Source organism: Budorcas taxicolor, chromosome 15 (assembly GCF_023091745.1).
Source record: "Budorcas taxicolor isolate Tak-1 chromosome 15, Takin1.1, whole genome shotgun sequence".
Taxonomy (NCBI): Eukaryota; Metazoa; Chordata; class Mammalia; order Artiodactyla; family Bovidae; genus Budorcas; species Budorcas taxicolor.
In genome coordinates this window covers 68,763,802-68,787,252 of record NC_068924.1, presented here as the reverse complement: position 1 = coordinate 68,787,252, position 23,451 = coordinate 68,763,802, and the positions used below count along the sequence as shown (strand labels likewise).

At 39.2% G+C, this 23,451-nt stretch overlaps 1 pseudogene; it reads left to right on the top strand.

The window, feature by feature from the left end:
• Positions 1–2,983: 2,983 nt before the first annotated feature.
• Positions 2,984–23,451, top strand: part of LOC128059935 (14-3-3 protein theta-like) — a 43,861-nt pseudogene continuing 23,393 nt past the window's right edge.

Below are 23,451 nucleotides of genomic sequence, written 5' to 3'. Positions count from 1 at the left end.
GTGATCAGAAAATGTAGACAGTGTAAATAAAAGTCTCTCTGTCTTGTCCAACTATGTGCGACCCCATGAACTATACTATATAATCCATGGAATTCTCCAGGCCAGAATACTGGAATGGGTAGCTATTCCCTTTTCCAGGGGACCTTCCCAACCCAGGGATCAAAGTCAGGTTTCCTGCATTGCAGGTGGATTCTTTACCAGCTGAGCCACCAGGGAATCCCAGAGAACATAGAACTCTTTAATTTTGCCTTAGAATGTGTCTTTAAAATCCTGAAAGATGATGCTGTGAAACTGCTGCACTCAATATGCCAGCAAGTTTGAAAAACTCAGCAATGGCTATAGGACTGGAAAAGGTCAGTTTTCATTCCAATCCCAAAGAAAGGCAATCCCAAAGAATGCTCAAACAACCACACAATTGCGCTCATTTCACACGCTAGTAAAGTCATGCTCAAAATGCTCCAAGCCAGGCTTCAGCAATACGTGAACCATGAACTTCCAGATGTTCAAGCTGATTTTAGAAAAGGCAGAGGAACCAGAGATCAAATTGCCAACATCTGCTGGATCATGGAAAAAGCAAGAGTGTTCCAGAAAAACATCTATTTCTGCTTTATTGACTATGCCAAAGCCTTTGACTGTGTGGATCACAAGAAACTGTGGAAAATTCTGGAAGAGATGGGCATACCAGAGCACTTGACCTGCCTCTTGAGAAACCTATATGCCGGTCAGGAAGCAACAGTTAGAACTGGACATGGAACAGACTGGTTCCAAATAGGAAAAGGAGTACATCAAGGCTGTATATTGTCACCCTGCTTATTTAACTTATATGTAGAGTACATCATGAGAAACACTGGGCTGGAAGAAACACAAGCTGGAATCAAGATTGCCCGGAGAAATATCAATAACCTCAGATATGCAGATGATACCACCCTTATGGCAGAAAGTGAAGAGGAACCAAAATGCCTCTTGATGAAAGTGAAAGAGGAGAGTGAAAAAGTTGGCTGAAAGCTCAATATTTAGGAAATGAAGATCATGGTATCTGGTCCCATCACTTCATGGGAAATAGATGGGGAAACAGTGGAAACAGTGTCAGACTTTATTTTGGGGGCTCCAAAATCACTGCAGATGGTGATTGCAGCCATGAAATTAAAAGACACTTACTCCTTGGAAGGAAAGTTATGACCAACCTAGATAGCATATTCAAAAGCAGAGACATTATTTTGCCGACTAAGGTCCGTCTAGTCAAGGCTGTGGTTTTTCCAATGGTCATGTATGGGTGTGAGAGCTGGACTGTGAAGAAGGCTGAGCGCCGAAGAATTGATGCTTTTGAACTGTGGTGTTGGAGAAGACTCTTGAGAGTCCCTTGGACTGCAAGGAGATCCAACCAGTCCATTCTAAAGGAGATCATTCCTGGGTGTTCTTTGGAAGGAATGATGCTAAAGCTGAAACTCCAATACTTTGGCCACCTCATGCAGTGTTGACTTATTGGAAAAGGCCCTGATGCTGGGAGGGATTGGGGGCAGGAGGAGAAAGGGATGACAGAGGATGAGATGGCTGGATGGCCTCACCAACTCAATGGACATGAGTTTGAGTGAACTCTGGGAGTTGATGATGGACAGGGAGGCCTGGCATGCTGCAGTTCATGGGGTCGCAAAGAGTTAGACACGACGGAGTGTCTGAACTTAACTGAATGTAAGAAGTAATGTGAACATTTAGCCAGACTATAGAATACAATCCAGTTGAGATGCTGTAAATGTGAGAAAAAAAAAAAAAAAAAGCATGAAAATGACTAACTGCTTCTACATGTGGAAATATTGTATTAGCTTCTGGTGGCTGCTGTAGCAAATTTACTACAAACGACATGACTTAAAGAATGGAAATTTATGTTCTCACTATTCTAGAGGCCAAAGGCCCATTATCAGTTTCACTGGACTGAAATGGAAGTTCTGATCAGGCTGCTCCCCTTGACAGGCTGTATAGGAGAACCCATTTCTTGCTTCTTCCAGCTTCTGGTGTCTCTAAGGATTCCTTGGCTTTGCGAGCATCAATCCAATGTCTGTCTTCCTGGTCACATTGCCTTCTCTTCTCTGTTTACTCTCTGACTCCCTCTCTTTGTGAGAGGGATTATGAATGCATGTGATTTCATTAAAAGTTCACCTAGTACCTCAGGATAGTCTCTCCATTTCATGATTCTTAATTTAAGTACATCTGCAAAGTCTTTTTTCTGCCACATAAGGCAACATGGGTATTATTTAAAGACCATCAATCAGGCTACCACAGATAGCCATGCAAATGTTCTTTACAGAGCTGCAACCAGAATCTGGACAGGAAAATTTTTATAAAGACTGTATTTGTTAAGTTTAGGTTAAACTGAAAATAATAGAAACCTTAAAGCTACAGTAGTATGAACACCAAAGTTTTCTTTTTCTCTCATTAAATTAAGTGTAAAGTAAAACATTCACACACACACACAAGGGGATTGGGTATCTTCTGTCTTTCAGTCCATAATCCTTAGCAAGTTTCCTCATGAACTAGTATAGCCAAACCTTCTTTTCGTCATTGAGCTTATCTTCCAATTGAAACAAAACATGAATTAAAAAGAATTAAAGGGCTTTCTGGGGTGCTCCACCAAATAAGTTTGCTTACCCATACCGGTTTCCCCAATTTGCCAGGGAAGTTTCCAGTAGGACACAATTTCTACTTCCTAATATCAAAAAGATGGAGAGAATGAACATTGTTTAGTTAGCTAACTAAAGCCAGGCTAACCAGATAGCCATTCTAATTTGAATATCATTCAAAGAAGACATAATTTCTCCTCTGGAGCTATTTACATTAGAGGTAATCATAATAAACCTTTTATTATGAAATGTACAAATATTCAAAGAATTTTAATATATTAAGAATAGTGGGGGACGCGCCATGGCCGCGGAGACGTGAAGCCCCCCGGGGTCTGCGCTCGACCTCGCTGTCTGCTCCCCCAGCCCCCATGGAGAAGACGGAGCTGATCCAGAAGGCCAAGCTGGCCGAGCAGGCCGAGCGCTAAGACGACATGGCCACCTGCATAAAGGCCGTGAAGGAGCAGGGCGCCGAGCTGTCCAGCGAGGAACGCAACCTGCTGTCGGTGGCCTACAAGAACGTGGTCAGGGGCCGCCGGTCCGCCTGGAGGGTCATCTCCAGCATCAAGCAGAAGACGGACACCTCGGACAAGAAGTTGGAGCTGATCACAGACTACCGGGAGAAAGTGGAGTCCGAGGTGAGGTCCAACTGCACCATGGTCCTGGAATTGTTGGATAAGTATTTAATAGCAAATGCAACTAATTCAGCAGTGGAGAAGGCAATGGCACCCCACTCCAGTACTCTTGCCTGGAAAGTCCCATGGACGGAGGAGACTGGTAGGCTGCAATCCATGGGGTCGCTGAGGGTTGGACATGACTGAGCGACTTCACTTCACTTTTCACTTACATGCATTGGAGAAGGAAATGGCAACCCACTCCAGTGTTCTTGCCTGGAGAATCCCAGGGACGGGGGAGCCTGGTGGGCCGCCGTCTATGGGGTCGCATAGAGTCGGACACGACTGAAGCGACTTAGCAGCAGCAGTAGCAACAGCAGCAACTAATCCAGAAAGTAAGGTCTTCTATCTGAAAATGAAGGGAGATTACTTCCGGTACCTTGCTGAAGTTGCTTGTGGTGATGATCGGAAGCAAACGATAAATAATTCCCAAGGAGCTTACCAAGAGGCTTTCGACATAAGCAAGAAAGAGATGCAGCCCACACACCCCATCCGGCTGGGGCTGGCTCTTAACTTTTCTGTGCTCTACTATGAGATCCTCAATAACCCGGAACTGGCCTGCACATGGGCTAAAACGGCTTTGGATGAGGCTATTGCAGAACTCAACACACTGAATGAAGACTTGTACAAAGACAGCATCCTCATCATGCAGCTGCTGAGAGACAACCTCACATTATGGACATTGGATAGTGCTAAGAATGTGATGCGGCAGAAGGGGCAGAAAACGAAGTGCATACAGGGTGCCATCTTTCTTCCCTTTGAAACCTTTATACTCATCTCCATTCCTCACTCCATTTGGATTTCCTATAGCAAAGAAACCCATTCATGTGTATGGAATCAACTGTTTATAGTCTTTTCACACTGCAGCTTTGGGAATACTCCATTCCTTGGTTTGTGTTTGTCTTAGCCTTCCTGGTGTGCAGTTACTGCTGTAGAAAAGTATTAGTAGCTTCATTTCATACAAACATAAGTAACTTCCGAACACATGTAGACGACTAAAAATGTATCTGGTATTTAAGTAATCTGAACCAGTTCTGCAAGTGACTGTGTTTTGTATTACTGTGAAGATATAAAAATGTAGCTAATTACAATTTAAAGAGTGTTCTACATAAGTTCTTAATTTCTGCATTCCTTCCCTTACCCTTCTTCAGAGATTTCCTTTCAGCAAGCAACTTTTCCATTCTGTTAATGTATTCCGTAGGAATCCGGAAGTATTAGATTGAATGGAAAAGCATTCAACATTTTGGGGCTGGGGGATCACAGATTCAAATGTCTCCTGTATCATATGTGATAGAGGTCTTGTGTATCCATGACAACAGGGAGTTTCCTTCAGTTCAGTTCAGTTCAGTCTCTCAGTAGTGTCCAACTCTTTGCGACCCCATGAATCGCAGCGCACCAGGCCTCCCTGTTCATCACCATCTCCCGGAGTTCACTCAGACTCACGTCCATCGAGTCTGTGATGCCATCTAGCGATCTCACCCTCAGTCGTCCACTTCTCCTCCTGCCCCGAATCCCTCTCACCATCAGAGTCTTTTCCAGTGAGTTAACTATTCGCATGAGGTGGCCAAAGTACTGGAGTTTCAGCTTCAGCATCATTCCTTCCAAAGAGCACCCAGGACTGATCTCCTTCAGAATGGACTGGTTGGATCTCCTTGCAGTCCAAGGGACTCTCAAGAGTCTTCTCCAACACCACAGTTCAAAAGCATCAATTCTTCGGTGCTCAGCTTTCTTCACAGTCCAACTCTCACATCCATACATGACCACAGAAAAAACCATAACCTTGACTAGACGGACCTTAGTCGGCAAAGTAATGTCTCTGCTTTTGAATACGCTATTTAGGTTGGTCATAACTTTTCTTCCAAGGAGTAAGCGTCTTCTGATTTCAAGGCTGCAGTCACCATCTGCAGTGATTTTGGAGCCCCCCCAAAATAAAGTCTGACACTGTTTCCACTGTTTCCCCATCTATTTCCCATGAAGTGATGGGACCGAATGCCATGATCTTCATTTTCTGCCCACTCTTTATTTGCTGCTGTTTAAGTTGACAACTTCCCTTCCCAATAAAAACTCACTTACACCTCCTGCCTTTATAGTTCTGGTATTCACTTTACTATGTGATAGAAGTAGCATGTTGCTGCCAGAATACAACCATTGCTTTTGGCAAATTAAAGCACATGTCATTTCTTAATACACTAGGAAGGGGGAAAAAGCACATAGTCCAGTCTAAAATATTAGTACTGTTCCATGCAGGTTTGTGCACACGTGAGACGGTGTCCAATTTGTGTAGTGATTGTTATTTAGAGAGTTGGACCACTATTGTATGTTGCTAATCATTGACTGTAGTCCCAAAAAAGCCTTGTGAAAACGTTATGCCCTATGTAAAAGCAGAGTAACACAAAATAAAATTACATTTTATAAGCCAAAAAAAAAAAATAGTGATAATGATCTCATTTGAAAAGGAATTGTATTTAATAATATTTACTCATAATTACTACTCTATTCATTTATCCTTTTATGTATCTTTATTATCTATCTAATCTTTTCAACCAGTTGAGAGATGGAAAGTAAACTGCACAACTCATGATGGTTTACTATAAAATCTTCAAGTTTCTTCTAAAACTAATATTCCTTACAACAATAGCATCTCAATTAAAAGATAATAACTTTCTAATATTAGCTAATGCAAGCGCTAGTGCTTAAATTTCCTCCTTTGCCTCAAAAAACTCCAATAGAATATTTTTTAAAACCAGAGATTTAAACAAATTTAAGTTCATGTATAATATTTATTAGGTATTTTTTAGTCTTTTCTAATCTACAATTCCTCATTTTCCCTGGTTACTGACTCTTTGAAGAAAGCAGGCCAGTTGTCCAATAGGATGTTTTAGATTCTTTGTCAGATTGATTCCTTGTAGAATGTGTTAACTTTTTTTCCATCTCCTTTATATTGTAAAATGTAAGTTGTATCTAAAGGCTTGATATTTTACCTTTGGCAAAAAAAACTTGAAAAGCAATGCTGTGTACTTTTCATCATATCAGGAGGAATATATTGTCAGATTGTGTCAATATTAGTGATTCTAAGTCTGACAAGTTTTTGAAAGTATTGTTTCTTTGAGAAAGTTTATTTTTCTCTTCAGTTCAGTTCAGTTCAGTCGCTCAGTCATGTCCGACTCTTTGCGACCCCATGAATTGCGCCACGTCAGGCCTCCCTGTCCATCATCAACTCCCGGAGTTCGCTCAGATTCACATCCATCGAGTCAGTGATGCCATCCAGCCATCTCATCCTCTGTTGTCCCCTTCTCCTCCTGCCCCCAATCCCTCCCAGCATCAGAGTCTTTTCCAATGAGTCAGCTGTTCGCATGAGGTGGCCAAAGTACTGGAGTTTCAGCTTTAGCATCATTCCTTCCAAAGAAATCCCAGGGCTGATCTCCTTCAGAATGGACTGGTTGGATCTCCTTGCAGTCCAAGGGACTCTCAAGAGTCTTTTCCAACAGCAAATACACTGTAGGATTATTCTTTGGTGCCATGAGACTACTGGTTTTACCATTCATCACTTTCTGGAAGAATGAGTTTTACGTGTGTGTGTTAGTCACTCAGTTATGGCCAATTCTTTCCTACCCCATGGACTACAGACCGCCAGGCTCCTCTGTCCATGGTATTTTCCAGGCAAGAATACTGGAGTTGGTTGCCATTTTCTTCTCCAGGGGATCTTTCCAACCCGGGGATCGCAGCCAGGTCTGCTGCATTTCAGGCAGACTCTTTACCGTCTGAGCCACCAGGGAGGATGGTTTTGGGGGGATTTCAAAATAATGTTTTTGTATCATATTCATCCCATATATTAGCAAGGATTCTTCTGAGGAAGGAATTTGCCACAACAGTAGAATATGAACATATAATGTTTTATTTTTTTTAAAAATGGGGTAATGTTTAATTACATTTTTTACTAAATTTCATATTAACACATTGGTATAACAATCACTACCACTGATGGCAAAAGTGATTGCCATCACCCAAAAGGGGTGTGTGTGTTTCCCTCTTTTGTTTTAATTACTACCATATTTTTTATTCTTTCAATATTTTAAAACCAAGTGTCATTTTTCTCTTTAGGCATAAACAATGTCAACTTCAGCCAGAAAGTGACCCTCTAAGTTGGCTTATGTATCTTTTTCTTAGAACCCCATGTGATTTTTCAGGCACAGCTAGAAGACCTAGGTTCACCCTCCATCCTCGCTGCTTGGAATTAGCCAGGATCTGAACTGCAGGTCTTCCAGTATGCTATTCTTACAAGGCTGTTTCAGTAAATGATGCTAGCAAATTTATATGTCTTTTCTCTGACACTAAAAACTTTTTTGCCCAATAATATTTAAAAATTTGCTTATTTGTGTTATACTGTGAGATTTAAAAATTAATTCTAACTGCATGCTGTTGTTCAGTAACTAAGTCATTTCCTACTATTTTTCAACCCATGAACTGCAGCATGCTAGGCTTTCCTGTCCTTCACTATCTCCCAGAGTTTGCTCAAACTCATGTCCATTGAGTCAGTGATGCCATCCAATCATCTCATCCTCTTTTGTTCCCTTCATCTCCTGCCCTCAGTCTTTCCCAAAATCAGGGTCCTTTCCAATGAGTCAGCTCTTCACATCAAGTGGCCAAAGTATTGGAGCTTCAGCTTTAGCATCAGTCCTTTGAATGAATATTCAAGGTTGAATTCCTTTAAGATTGACTGCTTTGATCGCCTTACTTTCCAAGGGACTCACAAGAGTCTTCTCCAGCACCACAATACAACAACATCAGTTCTTCACCGTTCAGCCTTCCTTATGGTCCAGTTCTCACATGCATACGTGACTATCGGAAAAACCATAGCTTTGACTATATGGACTATTGCTGGCAAAGTGATGTCTCTACGTTTTAATACCCTGTCTAGGTTTGTCATAGCTTTTCTTCCAAGGAGCAAGCATCTTTTAATTTCAGAACTGCAGTCACTGTCTGCAGTGATTTTGGAGCCCCCCAAAATAAAATGTCACTGTTTCCACTTCCCACCATCTATTTCCCATGAAATGATGGGACTGGATGCCATGATCTTAGTTTTATGAATGTTGAATTTTAAGCCAGCCTTTTCACTCTCCTCATTCACTTCATTAAGAGTGTCTTTAGTTCCTTTTCCCTTTTGCTCATTAAGGGGGTATCATCTAAAGCCTCTTGATGAAAGTGAAAGAGGAGAGTGAAAAAGTTGGCGTAAAGCTCAACTTTCAGAAAATGAAGATCATGGCATCTGGTCCCATCACTTCATGGCAGATAGATGGGGAAACAGTGGAAACAGTGTCAGATTTTATTTTGGTGGCTCCAAAATCACTGCAGATGATGATTGCAGCCATGAAGTTAAAAGACGCTTACTCCTTGGAAGGAAAGTTATGACCAACCTAGATAGCATATACAAAAGCAGAGACATTACTTTACCAACAAAGGTCTGTCTAATCAAGGCTATGATTTTTCCAGTGGTCATGTATGGGTGTGAGAGTTGGACTGTGAAGAAAGCTGAGCGCCAAAGAATTGATGAACTGTGGTGTTGGAGAAGACTCTTGAGAGTCCCTTGGACTGCAAGAAGATCCAACCAGTCCATTCTGAAGGAGATCAGCCCTGGGTGTTCTTTGGAAGGAATGATGCTAAAGCTGAAACTCCAATACTTTGGCCACCTCATGTGAAGAGTTGACTCATTGGAAAAGACTCTGATGCTGGGAGGGATTGGGGGCAGGAGGAAAAGGGGACAACAGAGGATGAGATGGCTGGATGGCATCAGCGACTCGATGGATGTGAGTCTGAGTGAACTCTGGGAGATGGTGATAGGGAGTTCTGGCGTGCTGCGATTCATGGGGTCGCAAAGAGTCAAACATGACTGAGCAACTGAACTGAACTGAACTGATCTGAACTGATCTATATATCTGAGGTTGTTGATATTTCTCCAGGAAATCTTATTTCAGTTTGCGATTCATCCAACCCGGCATTTTGTGTGATATGCTCTGCATGTAAGTTATATAAGCAAGGTGACAGTATACAGCCTTGATGTACTCCTTTCCTAATTTTAAACCTGTCCATTGTTCCATGTTCAGTTCTGTTTATTCTTGACCTGCACGCAGAATTCTCAGGAAGCAGGTCAGGTGGTCTGGTATTCCCATCTCTTGAAGAATTTTCCGCAGTTTATTGTGATTCACACAGTCAAAGGCTATAGCATAGTAAATAAAGCAGAAATAGATGTTTTTCTGGAACTCTCTTGCTTTTTCAAAGATTCAGCGAATGTTGGCAATTAGATCTCTGGGATCCTCTGCCTTTTCTAAATCCAGCTTGTACATCTGGAAGTTCTTGATACACATACTATTGAAGCCTAGCTTGAGGGATTTTGAGCATGACCTTGCTAGCATGTGAAATGAGCACAACTGTATGGAGTTTGAACTTTCTTTGGCATTGCCCTACTGTTAATATAGTCTAATATAGTCAGTAGTATAATTAACAATAGGCCTCGTAAGTAAATTTTGTTACTTGCATGCCACTCTCTGACCCTTCTGCCACACTGAATATATGCACACACATTCAGTCATTCAGCCATTTCTGACTCTTTGCCACCCCATAGACTATAGCCCACCAGGCTCCTCTGTCCATGGAATTTCCCAGGCAAGCCACTGGAGTAGGGTGCCATTTCCTAATCTAGAGGATCTTCCCCACCCAGGGATCAAACCCAGGTCTCTTGTGTCTCCTGCAATGGCAGGCAGATTCTTTTTATCACTGTGCCACCTGGGAAATCCTTTTTCTTGGAGATCACTACAAAACAGGATTCAGAAAACTCCCTTGATTCATTTCCATATTTGTGTCAATTTTTTAGGATGTTATAATACTCTACTGTTTTTCTGTCACCTGTGAATGGAGATTGGAGTTGTTTAAAATATCTTACCATTAGAAATAATGCTACAGTGAATAATCTTGTGCCTATTTTATTTCTGAAGATGTATCTTTAGCAGAAATTCCTAGAAATGAGATTATTGAATAAGAGAAAAAAATTTTTTTGAGATATTGGGAAGTTTTCAAACATCATACGTGTACATTTTGTACTCAGACCAGATATATGAGAATATCTCTTTTTAGTCTTTCCAATAGAGATATTGTCAAACATACCTTTTTGCCAAATTGATGAGTATGAGACATAGCATTTCACGACTGTTTTAGTTTCTGTAATACTTACTATGAGGTAAGCATCTTCTTTCTAATATTTTAGGGCCAGTTGCTTCTCTTTTAATAATGAATTGTGTGTGTGTGTGTGTGGTTTTTTTTTTTTTTTAATTTCTGGAGTTTCTTAGGTTTTGTTTCTAAATGTTAGTTTTGTTTATGTTATTATGCTTTTTTCTCTTCAAAGAATCATGCAATATGTATATTAACTATGCATTGCCTATCTTCTATAATCAGTTACAGTAACTATAATTTTTACTTACTTCTTACTTTGATTTTATTTATTTGGGTTTCTCCTAATTCCTAGCATCAATGCCCCTTTTGGTAGAATATGCTCTCCCTGGGTTTCCTTTTAAATCATTCTTTATTTTAAAGATATTTTTGCCTTTTTTCTTCCATTTGTTTCTTTTTTCAATCAGTTAACAGCTACTTCAATCTTCCTTATGTTTATCCATTGTTATTCAGAATACTTGAGTTTCTGATGTGTGATTTTCTTGCTTGACCATAATTGCTTGCTTAACTCACAGTGGTTGCTTCTGTTGATTTTGTTTTCTAAATCATGGGCCACATTATCTTGCCCCTTTACAGCAAGACTTAGGAACTCTCTACTTTAGCCTATTAACATGTTTCCTTACCTTGGAAGAGTTTCCTCTCTCCCTCTTTTTGTTTTTATTTATTTTTTTACTATGGTCACAGATGTTTTCAGCCTCTGAGGAATTGTTTTCCCTCTTCATCCCTTTTCTAATTTCATCACCACAGGAGATTTTTCTTCTTCCTCCATCGTTGTCCCCCATCTTCCATGAGTTGATGCCAAGAATGAAATAATGCCTAAAGTTCTCCAAGATTCTTTCTCAGCTTTCATGCCCTAATCCCAGATGCAGTCCACTGCTTTGGGCACATGAAGGGCTGGCCCAAATGGAAAGGATTTACCTGTGCTCAGCCATGGGTATTCTGGGGTTATATAGAAGGTGATGGCATCCCACTCCAATACTCTTCCCTGCAAAATCCCATGGACAGAGGAGCCTGGTAGGCTGCCGTCCATGGGGTCGTGAAGAGTCGGACATGACTGAGTGACTTCACTTTCACTTTTCCCTTTCATGCATTGGAGACAGAAGTGGCAACCCACTCCAGTAGTCTTCCCTGGAGAATCCCAGGGATGGGGGAGCCTGGTGGGCTGCCATCTTGGGGTCGCACAGAGTCTGACACGACTGAAGCGACTTAACAGCAGCAGCAGCATAGACACCCAAGGACCCAGGGGAAAGAAGTTCAGGTGAACAGAGACTTTTTCTGTGAATTTGACTTTTTTGAATTGTAAGACATCATGCCAACCCAACAGAGACATTGAAAGGTTTTTTTTTTGTTTTATTTATTTATTTATTTTTTAAAATGTTGATCTTTTTCTCTTTACCCCCATTTATGGTACGTTTACTCTTTTCTGCCATCTTATTAGGAATGAAACCGGATGTGGATCTTTCTTACTTAGATTTTGTCTCTTTATGAAATTTAGTTTACTTGGGCTTTTTGTTCCCTCAGCTATTCTGGTGGGTTTTTAGAAACTGTAATTTACTTTATTTCATTATTTTTAGCTTACTGTTCCTTTTTTTTTTTTTTTTTCTGATGGTTAGGTTATGTCGGCTAAAAACATACATACAATCTAGAAGTGGAGGATTATATTCTATGGATTTTTTAGGACTTAATGCTGGGGAGATGGATTCTCAGATAGCTCTGAGTGACTGCTCTGAAGAGGTAAGGCAGGGATCAGGATATATAGGAGTTTTTACCACAAAGAGAGGGTTGTCTAAACGTCAAAAGATTATTGTTAATTAAAGAAAATCAGACATCTCAAGTTAATGAATGTAGCACTCTTCTGTGTATCGTAATATGTAAGAGTCATTGAAATCACTCTTTTGATATTCACCTTAGCTATCTAGGGCCTGCATCCTTCTCTTTCGCATGCTGAGTTCCCTCACCCTTGCACGGTAGCTGAAATTGTCGAGGGCTTGGCAGTGGACAGTCCATTTTGTCCCCATCCTGCATTCCTTTGGGGCTCACCATGGGATGGGTGGATGCAGTGGCTTGATGGCTGCTTCATGCCTTGTTTACTGATACAGCAGAGAGTATTTTTCATTCATAGGTAGAAGAAATGGTCTCCTTCAACATCTTACACCCTCTCTGAAAACTCATTAGAATTTGTTTTAAAGGATTAAACTTGCCTCTTACTGTAATAGAAAATTAATCTGCTGCTGCTGAATTTAGAAGTACTAAAATGCTATCTGTTGTTTTGGCTGTACTATCGGTCTAAGATTCTTCATTTAGCTTGGGTGGTAGATATCCTTTTTTTTTTTTTTTTTTTGCTGTGCTTAATCCATGTGAAAACTCCTGGATCTACTCTGGTGTTTATAGAAAACAGATTTTTCAGCCACAGAATACTATCCTTGAGTTAAAATTCTATATAATTATCATTAAGTGACCAAGTAAAATTTACTTTTCCAACGAACCAAGTGTTCAATAGTACACGTGACAGAGCTGATGTCATTGTTTTTGTAGTAGTAATTAGTCATTTGTTTGGTATAACAAATGCAGAAATACTTTCATGTACATTATTTCATTATATTTTTCTACATTCCTACAAGGTAGTGGGAAATGCAGCCAGCTCCGGTTTTTTGCCTGGGGAATCCCATGGACAGAGGAGCCTGGCGGGCTGCAGTTCACGGGGTCGCAAGAGCTGGACACGAATTAATGACTAAACCACCACCACCACAAGGTAGTAAGTAAGGTGAAGAAGTTAATGTTTGCAAGTCATTCAGATAGCCACTTAAGTGTCTCTTTCAAATATCTGATTTTAAAGACCTCATATTTTGTCTCTGTTTAGGGCTCAGCTTTTCAAAATAGGTAAAACAGAAAAAAGATGAAGTAAGCAAAAATATACCAAATAAAGGAACATATAAGACACAAGTGTATGAAAAATGTTTGCATAACATTTCTGCTCATTTATCACACCAGGTATTTTCTTGAAAACAAGAGTAAAATGAATCAGTATTATATGGGTTCTTTAAAAACTAATCATGTACACCTGTGGCTGATTCATGTCAATGTATGGCAAAGCCAATACAGTATTGTAAAGCAAAATAAAGTAAAAATTAAAAAAAAAAAAAACAAGTAAAAAAAAAAACTAATCCCTTTGAAAAATTTGTTACTTAAGTCCAACTGAAATTTAGAGGAGTCTACTAGGTATCCTTTTTAAGGCATTTATTAAAATTGTCCTTGGGGTCCAATTGTAGCTATTTCTAGGTTTAGAGTAATATAAGAGAGATCCCTTTACTATCATCACTGAAAGGTGCTAGGGGAAAAACGCAGTTTCAGTTGCTGCTACGTGAGGTACCTGAACTTAGCATTTACTGGATGCCTTCTTTGGCTGGATATATTGAAAAATTTTCATTTATTCCTAGTATCTATTTCACAGATGAGAAAAATGATGCTTAAACTAGATTTTAAAAATAGAAAAACCTGCATAATGTTACACACCTAATTAGTGATTGTAGGATTTTAATCACATGTATTTGACATGAGAGTCCCCTTGGTTTTCTCCCTAGATTAGGCAACTCAGTCATAAACAATTTTAAAGAAAGCTTTATATCTGTTTTACCAAGGGTATATTTCCTTATGGTCCTTGAGTTCACTTTAATCCTGTCTTTGCTTTTGACTTAATTGCTTTTTAAATATAGGATTAACTGCCTTCAAGGAAAAACAATTTAAACAGAACAAGTATTTGTTTATATTCAGCCTCATACAGCCACTAGAAGCAAGGAATAATAGAGGTCACCTTTTCATATACTTGTGTTGTACAGATGCAGAAAATAAGGTTTCCCAAGATCACAGTTAGGAAAGCAGCAGGCCTGAAACCAGATCTCTAATATCACAAACCTGTGTTCTTCCCAATTAGGAAAATTATATACTTGCCTTTTCCCTCAATCTCTCAACTATTTTTTTTTTTTTTTCATAAAAATCCTGCAAGAAAATGATGAACTTCAGGTTTTCTTCCTTACAATAGAAAATAATGAATCAACATATATTACGTAATGTATGATAGTGAAGGACAGGGAAGCCTGGCATGTTGCAGTCTATGGGTCACAAAGAGTCAGGTATGACTAAGTGACTGAACAACGCTGTTGGAGTGAAGAAATTTTCCTCTACCCCTCTTGAATTCTTTTGGCTGGTCCAACAAATAGTTTTGTGTGAATTGTTGAGGTCCCTCAAATGTTCCGACGTTCTTTGACTTTTGGAGAAGGGACCTTCCTTATTCACATGGTTAGACTGCTGGGAACCCCATAAAGCTATTTGTCCAGGTGGTTTTATTGATTCCATGAGGGGCTTACCAGGTGATGCTAGTGGTAAAGAACCACCTGCCAATGCAGGAGATGTAGGAGACTCAGGTTTGATCGCTGGGGTCAGGAGGGTCCCCTGGAGGAGGGCATGGCACACCACTCTGGTATTCTTGCCTGGAGAATTTCATGGACAGGGGAGCCTGGGAGCTACAGTCCATAGAGCTGCAAAGAGTCAGACATGACTGAAGCTGCTTAGCCCACTTGCAGGCATATTTCCATGAATATCACTGAAGATAAAACACATTTGTAAGAAGCTTTTGTAAAAGCATCTAACAGGCATAGAGAATAGACTTATGGACATGGGGAAAGGGGAGGAGAGGGAGAGATATATGGAAAGAGTAATATGAAAACTTATATTACCGTATGCAAAATAGATGGCTAATGGGAATTTGCTGTATGGCTCAGGAAACTCAAACAGGGGCTCTGTATCAACCTAGAGGGGTGGGATGGGAAGGGAGATGGGAGGGAGTTTCAAAAGGGAGGGGACATATGTATACCTATAGCTGATTCATGTTGAGGTTTGACAGAAATAAATTCTGTAAAGCAATTACCCTTCAATAAAAAAGTACATTAAAAAAAAACTGTGAATGATAAATGATTTTAAAATGTCCATCATTAAATATCTGTTTCACTGCAATACAAATGACAAGGATATTTGGTTATCACTGAAACATACAATATCTTAAGATAATAACTGTAACTGTGACTGATAACATTATATTTGGATATACCCAAATTTCAAAAGTTTGGCATGATCTTTAGAATATTTATATTAATAACATTTACTTACTTATACAATATAATCTAAGAATTTTACCATCATTTATTTAATAATACTTCCCATATAATTGAACATACCAAATAAGCCTAATTCATTTAATCTCTCTTTCATAAAGAAAGAAAACAGATCTTTGGAGGTGTTCCAGGAGCCCTTTGGAAAAGCCCAAAGTTATTTTTAGGTCAATAAGACTTAATTTAGAATTTGATTTGGGGGAAGTTTATCAAGGATATCAGAAATCTTTTAAAACAATCAAATAGATAATGGAGCATTACTCAGCCATTAAAAAGAATGATGAGATGGATGACACTGGAACCTATTATACAGAGTGAAGTAAGCCAGAAAGAAAAACACCAATAGAGTATACTAATGTATATATATGGAATTTAGAAAGATGGTAACAATAACCCTGTATGCGAGACAGCAAAAGAGACACAGATGTATAGAACAGTCTTTTGGACTCTGTGGGAGGGGGAGAGGGTGGGATGATTTGGGAGAATGGCATTGAAACATGTATAATATCATATATGAAATGAGTTGCCAGCCCAGGTTCAATGCATGATACTGGATGCTTGGGGCTGGTGCACTGGGATGACCCAGAGGGATGGTACGGGGAGGAAGGAGGGAGGGGGTTCAGGATGGGGAACACGTGTACACCCGTGGTGGATTCATGTTGATGTATGGCAAAACCAATATAATAATGTAAAGTAATTAACCTCCAATTAAAATAAATAAATTTATTTAAAAAATCAAATAGAATCATAAGTCACTGTTAAATAATGTTTAGTTATCTATTTAATCAAAGTGACAAAGGCTTTATGGGAAAATAAAGAAATGTAAATAGTTGTAAAACTCTTTTATATTGAAAAGGCTAAGTTTTTTTTCCCCTAAGTTATCAAAGACATATTAAAGACAAAATATTGAATCTTTGTTTTTCTAGACAGATTACATTAAAGGTAAAGAAAATCTTTGTTTACAATTCCTCATTAAGAGCAGATCAATAATCAAAGAAACCTTTGCTTTTTTAACAGAGATATAAAATACATATTAATTTTTCACCAGCTAACTTTGTATATTAAAGCTCACTTAATTAAATTTATTCCAGTCTTAGACCTAACCATACATAACGTCTGTTTTCAAAGATTTCTTTATTTCCCCTCAAGAACAGGACAATTTTGCTCCAGTATCCTAAGCTTTTGTAATATCTATAATCATTTGAGTGGAATTAGTGAGTTTGGGATTTGGTAGAGATAGGTGGGCTTTGTCTTATTTCTAGGGTTATACTTCTGGTTTTTAGAGATTTTCAAGACAAAGAGAGTTGTTTCTGTTAGCCTTTGAATATGGGTTTCCAGAGGGTTTATTTCTTGTCTCCTTGTGGGAGGGTCTGGGGAATTGCTGAGGAAGTAGATAACTTTTTTTTTTTTCCCTTTAAGAAGGGACATTTACAATGGATCTTTGGTTTTAGTCTAATTTCTGTTCTTTCATATTAATAAGGAATTCTCTAAGTTTAACCATCAGATATAGATATAGATATGAGGTGTATGTGTCTTCTCCTTTCAATTAGCCCCTCCCAAAAGTACCTATGACAGCTGTTTATGATGAGGACTCGCAGAATAATTTTTTTTTTTTGAAAGTAGACAATTTTATAGGGGGCTTCCCTGGAGGCTCAGATAGTAATGAATCTGCCTGTAATACATGAGGACTGGGTTCAATCCCTGGGTCAGGAAGATCCCCTGGAGAAGGAAATGGCAACCCACTCAGTTATCTTGCCTGGAGAATCCCATGGACAGAGGAGCCTGACAGGCTAAAGTCCATGGGGTCTCAAAGAGTCGTACATGACTGAAGTGACCTAGCACGCCACATGTAACTTTAAAGACCCATCATCTGGTTGTTGACAAGTAAGAGCTTATATTATTCTCAAATAGGGGCTGAGACAATAAACCTTTTTTATGGCTTAACCAAAGATGCAAGAGGCATCTCACAAGAGACTATGTAGCCTCACGAGGTCCAGAAATTTCACTTCCAGAGCTAGCCTAAAAGAGTAAAACTCTGTGCTGCTACAGGTTCTAAGAATGGTGTCATGAAAATGGTGTCTCCCATTTCCCATGAGAATGTGTGACACCTCTAGTTATAGACCCACTAATCTGTGACACTGAACAGGCTACTGGAAATACACTTTTCTAGCACTAATAAATAAATCAGAAAGATTACTCAGTCTTACAAAGGCCACTTATGGGCTAGGGACCCTTATGACAAAATTCCTTAAGAGCTGGAGTGGCTGGACAAGGAGACTGCTGTTTGACTTCTTGCTCAGAATCCCATTTTGCTCAACTGGTCACCAGTTGCATCCCAGTAAGTGCACCTTTTAGATGGCAGAGACCAGAGAGCATATTCTCACTGTCACAAGGCTAAGTTCTAAGGATATAGAACAAGAAGGAAAAACCCCATCCAGTTTTCACATGAGACACCCACAAGCCTTGTTTAAACAAGCCTTACTCTGATGAGGCATGAACTCACCTGTCTGTGAGGCCAGCTCAAATAGCAGATTGATCAGATCAGCTCAGCCACTCAGTCCTGTCTGACTCTTTGTGACCCCATGGACCACAGCACACCAGGCTTCCCTGTCCATCATGAACTCCCAGAGCCTACTCAAACTCATGTTCATTGAGTTGGTGATGCCATCCAACCATCTCAACCTCTGTTGTCCCCTTCTTCTCTCACTTTTAATCTTCCCCAGCATCAGGGTCTTTTCCAATGAGTCAGTTCTTTGCATCACATGGCCAAATTATTAGGGCTTCGGCATCAGTCCTTCCAGTGAATATTTAGGACTGATTTCCTTTAGAATTGACTGGTTGGATCTCCTTGCTGTCCAAGGGATTCTCAAGAGTCTTCTCCAACACCAGAGTTCAAAGGCATCAGTTCTTCAGTGCTCAGCTTTCTTTATATTCCCACTCTCACATCAATACATAACTATTGGAAAAACCATAGCTTTGACTACACAGACCTTTGTTTGCAGAATAACGTCTCTGCTTTATAATATACTGTCTAGGTTGGTCGTAGCTTTTTTCCTAAGGAGCAAGTGTCTTTTAATTTTATGGCTGCTGTCACCATCTGCAGTGGTTGTGGAGCCCCCAAAATAAAGTCTTACTCTTTCCATTTTTTCCCCACCTATTTGCCATGAAGCGATGAGACTGGATGCCATGATCTTAGTTTTATGAATGTTGAGCTTTAAGCCAACTTTTTCACTCTCCTCTTTCACCTTCATCAAGAGGCTCTTTAGTTTTTTTTTCTCTTTCTGCCATAAGGGTGGCATTATCTGCCTATCTGAGGTTATTGATATTTCTCCCAGCAATCTTAATTTCAGCTTGTGCTTCACCCAGCCCAGCATGTCCCATGATGTACTCTGCATATAAGTTAAATAAGCGGGGTGACAATATACAGCCTTGATGTACTCCTTTTCCTATTTGGAACCAGTCTGTTGTTCCATGTCTAGTTCTAACTGTTGCTTCTTGACCTGCATACAGATTTCTCAGGAGGCAGGTCTGGTGGTCTGGTATTCCCATCTCTTGAAGAATTTTCCACAGTTTGTTGTGATCCACACAGTCAAAGGCTTTGGTGTAGTCAATAAAGCAGATTTATAATAGGTCTCTATCTGCTGTTCTTTTCTATGGTTCTTCCTCCTATGACAAAAGACACAACACACAAAAACAAAGGAAAATAATGACCACCTCTGGGAGGAAAGCATCAGTAAAAACTGAGTGATCTTTTTACCCAATGACCAGAGTCACTATGACCCAAGGATCCCATTTCACGAATATTTTCTCCAGTTAATCTAGGTTTACAGAGAAGAGAGAAAAAGGACTCTCGCCACTTTTTCCTTCTATCTGACCTGGCAGGAGTTCAGGAGGCTGACTTGGTATAAGAACTGTTAGGGTCTGCTGACCATGGTCAGGGGGCCCAGGAGCCGTGGGGGAGGGGAGTAAGTGAGCATGGGCCAGCCAATATCCTGCAGACCCTGCCTAGCGTCAGAGCAGGGGAAAAGTCTGCACTACCCCATTGGGTTCTTCTGGCTGGTCTAATAGTTAAACTGACACAAGACAGACTGACAGGTTTTTTAAAAATTGAATTTATGTGCATGGAGTTCTCATAGAACTAGGACCCCTAAAATGACCATGATAAGCTGTTTTTATATCATTTTTAGAGAAAAGCATTTATTTGTGAAGATTTAACAAAACAAGGGTGGGGGTGCTTGTACTTCAGGAAGCAGATAAATAAAGAAGTAATAGTATTTTTTTACAGCATTCTTTTCCTTGAATTCCCTAACTCTGCTATAAGAAGAAGGGAGGGTTTTACATGGGAGATTTATTTCTAACTTTCAGGGGAAGAAAGGAGGGTCAGAATGCGTGTTTTGTTTTGTTTTTCCTTTTTAGTACTATTTTTCCCACCACCTACTTCTCAGATAAATTTAATTCAAAATATTTAGTATGCTACTGAAACATATTTTTGATTTCCCTGCCCTGGGCTTCAACAACAACTTTCAAGAGATTTACAGGTGGCAGTCTGTAATTTGAGCATGACACTATGTGTGAAAGAGGTGACCTCACCTGGCAGCTTAATGTGATCCAATTTCCTTTGTGCATTTCATATGTAAATTTGGTTAGCTTCTTCCATGCCATACATACACCACCTAATGCTGGCTCACCCTGCTCCTTCACTGCCATGCTGACATTCTTCGCTGTACTCACAACCATCTGTAATTGTCAGTTGTTTTGTTTGCATATTTGCATATTGACCCTGTCTCCTCCCTGGAACATAAGACCCAAGAGAACAGGTACCTTATTTGGCTTATTCATTGTAGATCATATCCCTAAGAGAGAACTCACCACATCTCAGTTCCTTCTAAATATTACTGGAATAACTAAATATGTTTTAAGAAAAAAAGAATGAATTATTGAATAAAGGACAATTATTCCAAAGAGGAAATACAAATGACCAACAGACACATGAAAAGCTGCTCAGCATCGCTAATCATCAGGGAAATGCAAGTCAAGACGACCATGAGATATCACCTCACACTTATCAGAAGGCTATCATAAAAATAAAACACAAATAACAAGTGTTGGCAAGTATGTGGAGAAAAGGGAACCCATGTACATTGTTGGTGGGAATGTGAATTGATGTGGCTGCTTTGGAAAACACTACCACATGACCCAGCAATTCCCTGCATATATATATATATATATATGAAAAGAACAAAAACTAATTTGAAAAATACTGGCACCCCAATGTTCATAGCAAGCATTATTTACAATTGTCAAGATATGGAAACAAATATGTGTCCATCAATATATGAATGGATAAAGGAAATGTGTACATTATATATATATACACTTACAATGGATTACTACTCAGCATAAATGATAATGAAACTTTGCCATTTGCAGCAACATGGATGAACTTGGTGGACATTATGCTAAGTGAAATAAGTCAAAAAGAGAAAGACAATACAATATGATATCATTTTTATGTAGAATCTAAAAAGTACGACAAACTAGTGAGTAAAATGAAACATAAACAGCTTTACAGATATAGAGAACAAACTTGTGGTTCCCAGCTGCAGTGGTGGCATTACAGGGGTGGGAGGGAGAGAGGTACAAACCAACGGGTGTAAGATAGGCTTAAGGATGTATGGTGAAACACGGAGGATAGCCAATATATTGTAATAGCTGTAAATAGAAAGTAACTTTTAAAAATTGAATAAAAATAAAAATTTAAAAAGACATTTTGTTATCTAGTGCATTGGCAGGTGGGTTCTTTACCAATAGCGCCACCTGGGAAGCCCCATGCTGAATAGCATCACTAAACTTAATTGGGTTTGCTTCCCAGGTGGTGCAGAGGTAAAGAATCTACCTGCCAATGCAAGAGACGCAGGTTCGATCCCTGGGTCGGGAAGATCCTTGAAGGAGGAAATGGAAACCCACTCCTGTATTCTTGCTGGGAAATCCCATGGACAGAGAAGCCTGGTGGGCATTGGTCCATGGGGTCACAAAGAGTCAGACATGACTGAGTGACTTAAGTGTGTGCACACAATTAGGAATATGATACAGTGCTTTCAGTGACTGCTTCTGTGGACCACAGACCGTTGATTTTTCTTATAACCTAAAATTACAAAATACTTTTATGTTAACTGTTTCATTTGATGCTTATTTATTATTAACCCTGGGCATCCAAGTCCAAGCCCAATATGTGTGCATTCTCAGTAACAATATGATGAATAATATGTAACAATGGATGAATAATATGATTTTTAAGAAAAACAACTATGAATTTGAGAGTAATAACCATTTCCCATCATAAAACAAACTGCCAAGTATTTAAAAAGTTATTAATGTCTATCGGACATTGTAATATATATATATATATTCTTTTACAGATTCTTTTCTACTATAGGTTATTACAAGATATTGAATATAGTTTCCTAGGTTCTTGTTTATTTTATACAGTAGTCTACATCTGTTAATCTCAAATTTGTAATTTATCCTTCCTTCTCAATTTCCCTTTGGTAACCATAAGTTCCTTTTCTATGTGTGTGAGTCTATGTTTATTTCTGTTTTGTAGATAAGTGCATTTGTATCATTTTTTAAGATTCCTCATATAAGTGATATCATGTGAAATTTGTCTTTGTCTGTTTCACTTAATATGATAATCTCTAGGTTCATCCAGGTGGTATTAGGGGTAAAGAACATGCCTGCCAGTGTAGGTTAGAGTTAAGAGACATGGATTTGATCTCTGAGTTGGGAAGATCCCCTGCAGAAGGACGCAGCAACCCACTCCAGTGGATTGCTTGGAGAATTTCATGGAGCCTGGAGGGCAGCTGTCCATAGGGTCACACAGATTTGGACATGACAGAAATGACTTAGCCTGCACTAGGTCCATCCACATTGCTACAAATGGCATTATTTCCCTTTTTATAGCAAAGTAATATTCATACATACATATATATGTGTGTGTGTGTGTGTGTGTGTATATACACACACACATTCATCTGATAGTGGACATTTAAGTTACTTCCATATCTTGGCTATTTGAATAGTGCTGTCATGAACACTGGGGTGCATGTTTCTTTTCAAATTACACTTTTGACTTTTCTGAATATATGCCAGGAGTAGGATTGCTGTATCATATGGGAACTCTATTTTTAAGTTATTTTTTCTTTTGGCCTAATGAATTTTAAAAAATATTTTGAATAGTTTCTCATAAGATTTCTTTGTGCCTGAAATAAACATTAAATTTATTAACCAGAATGAGAAAATAAACATTTTTTCACTTGTAATCAGCTCTCCATCCTTGTTCTCTGGAAGCCATACCTGATCCTAAAAAACTGAGTCTCAAACATACAAGTTCAATTGTGGAGAGAAGCCCAGGAAAGCCTAGCATGGGTTGAGGTTTCCTAAGTTGCCCTGGCTTTTGCAGGGCAAAATATTTCTTGCCACAGTCCAAAGGATATCTTTGTTCATTTAAATGCAGAACTTTACAAATCCATTCTCTGAGAAATTTTAGTCTAGATGAATGTTGCTTTAGATTATCTTTTGATTTATGTTTCTATTTAGGCTGTTAAAAATTAAAATTCAACTGAGTAAATTTTAAAGATCTTATTGACTTTATTCAACAAATCATGAATCAGGCAGCATTCAATGTAGCAGACAGAAAAGAGCTCTTAGCCGTACAAAATGCGAGACTTTTATAGTCAGAAAGGAAGTAGATTGAGTGTGTAATGTTACTTTCCTTTAGGG